Here is a 2,899-nt window from a genome sequence, read left to right as displayed (position 1 = left end):
ACTATCTATAAATTTTGGCGGTAATTTATTCAGTTCAAGCCATAAGCATCAGGTTTGTGACAGTGGTCAACTTTTGCTGGAATAGCTTCACACGCAAACCAATCATCACACATTCTTCTGCCTTTGGTGAAGGAAACACAGCAGGAGCCTTCTTTACACAGCACATGCTGAAGGATGCATTTCAAGCATCAAAAGAGAATACGCAACAAAACCTACAAAAGGACCAGTAAAAAATCATGAAGATCAGATGCTATTTTCCTAAGAATTCTAAAGAAACTGAAAGAAGCTGAAAAATTAAATACAGTGTCTAATCTCTAGAGCAGTAGAAAGCAGCAAATGTGGCACCTTAGCAAAGATTGCAGAGAGACCTACTGGGCCGAAGCTACAGAGCAGTAGTTCCGACATCCACACTGAACGAAGGGATAAAAAAACATAATAATGAATACCAGGAGTGAGGACAATAAATGTGATACATTGCAGAGCCAGCACAGCTTTTGGGGGAAGAAAGTCTTGCCCACTACATCTATTCAAATTTTTTGAGAAGCCAATAAGCATACAAACAAGGAAGACAACAATCTCTAGGTAGATCTGATCCCACGCATCCATTTTCACAGCCATTTTCATAGCTGCTCACCAGCAATTATTTTGTACATGATTTTACCTCAGCAAATACCAACTCAACTAAAAACAAAAAACAAAAAAACAACAACAAAAAAGAACACCCAACCCCCAAAAAAACAAACCACCACAACAACAACAAACTTTGTCGTCACAAGATATTTCTAGGCAGTGGTCATGCTAAGCTTATAGTGTGTGCTGCTGGCCATATTACTCAAGGATGACTAAATGCAAACGCTCCTTGCTAACACATTTTGTAAAGACTTGACAAAAAACAAAACTGACATGCTGAGAATTAATCCCAGGAAAGAGAAGAAAAAAAAAAATCTGAGCACATAATACAGTTTTTTTCTTCTGCCAAACACCTAAAGATCTAAATAAAAACGTTACTGTATATCATGTTATTTGGAAAACATTTCATCATATTCCAAAACACTATACTGTACCACCCTGACAAGCTGGTAAACACAATATAGACAGACAAGTTTTGTAACTGGTACAGCAGCAAACCATACAAACAGCTTAAACATATCTAGACTGACTGTATTTAAGTCTTCATGCATGAAGTCTTAAATATATTTTAAGCACATTTGGTTTAATTTTTAAGTAGTTTCTCTACATCTGGATCCTGCCCCAGTCTTCCTCACAGACAAACAAAAATGGAAGAGGAAATGTTATGATTGAGGCACAGTCATGAGATTCATGCAATCCGATTTCAAGCACCACCTTTGACTTCACATTCAACCTAAATTTCTTAATTTGGGTCTGTACCTGCAAAAAGCAATGTGAAGAATCCCTTCGCTAATATTGTGAGGCTCTTGTAATCCAAGATGCAGTTTGTGACAGCAGACAACAATCCAAAGCTTGAGTCCCATCTCCCTTTCCACAACATTTCTGCTCTCCCTGCAGATGTTCCTAGCCCTTCCCTCCACCAGCAGCAGCCCTCACCAGTTGCCCCAATGAGTTATTGAGGGCATCGGGTTGTAGCTGCGTGGTTGGATTCTGTGAGCCCAGGGCCCTGCATCAGCTCACCCAAAGGGTCAGAGGAGCTTCAGTGCCAGCATGTGGGAACATGTAGCCTGAAGACGACGGCAGGGTAGGATTACAGCAGCACCATTTAGATCAGTTTAGACTACAGTGGAGAAGCAAACCACACCCACAGCCATCCCCACATACAGCAATGACATGGAGAATTCAGTAAACTGTCCAGGAAGAACAGAGGAAAGCATTTAACTGTCTTATTTAAAAAAAAAAAAAAACCAAAAAAAACCAGTCATGCTGTTTTTAAGTCTTTAAGTCTTAAATTTGGAGAAAAAGAAGCAGGGAAGAGAGAGTGAGAGCACATGAGCAGGAAAGAGTGAGTGCATGTGTGTGAGAGAATGGCAAACAAAGAAGGTTTTAGAGTGGATTAGGCTTTAGTGAACATATTTACTTATTTAAAGAGCTTTCGTATTTTACATTGGAAACCAAGTACTTATTAGCAAGAGATCTTGACAGTAATAATTGAGAAATACAATATTAAAAAATTAAAACTTTACATTTATTAAATATTAAAGTTTTAAAGCTCTTCATCTGTGAAGAATCAATTTCAACAGGACTGTTAAAAGGCACAGTTTCTACAGCTGATGTATGTGACTAACCGATAAGCTAAGTTTAGAACCATGGTGTTTAGACCTTATAATGCATGAAACAGAAGTCTCTTGATTCTCCTTCACACGTGTCAATTTGATTTTCAGAGCCAGTCATAAATTATGAACTAAAGCAGTGAATTTAAGCCAGCCTGTATAACAGACTGGTGCTTTTCTTGCACTGTGCTTTGCTCCCTGCTAACCTGATGAACGGTGGTGCTGCAACCATCCTCTTTTCACCCAAGATCCCTGAAGTACGGATCACTGTCTTCCCATCTCTTCTTCAGCTGCTTCCATCCCAGAAATCTTCAATTGGTCCTACAAGTGCAGCATATCTGCTCTACTTTGGCACTGTGCAAACAGCTCTCCTTCCTTCCCCCAGCTTTGGAGGAGAAGAAAAAGACAAAAGCAGCACAAAATGAGAATGCAATGCCCAGAAAGTACCAATAATTTGGTATTCCAGCTATATTGAACAGCAGCATCACCACAGCACCCATATACTAGACTAGACATCAAGACATACAGCTGCAAAACATCATATATACTTAGAAGCCTGCATAATAGTAGGAGTATTACACCAACAGTTTGAAGCAGTAGAATCATATGAAAGGTAAAATCGATCTTTGCCCATTAAAAACCACATACAACTGTGC

Source organism: Aquila chrysaetos, chromosome 1 (genome assembly GCF_900496995.4).
Source record: "Aquila chrysaetos chrysaetos chromosome 1, bAquChr1.4, whole genome shotgun sequence".
In the NCBI taxonomy this organism is placed as follows: Eukaryota; Metazoa; Chordata; class Aves; order Accipitriformes; family Accipitridae; genus Aquila; species Aquila chrysaetos.
This window is presented reverse-complemented; position numbering follows the sequence as displayed.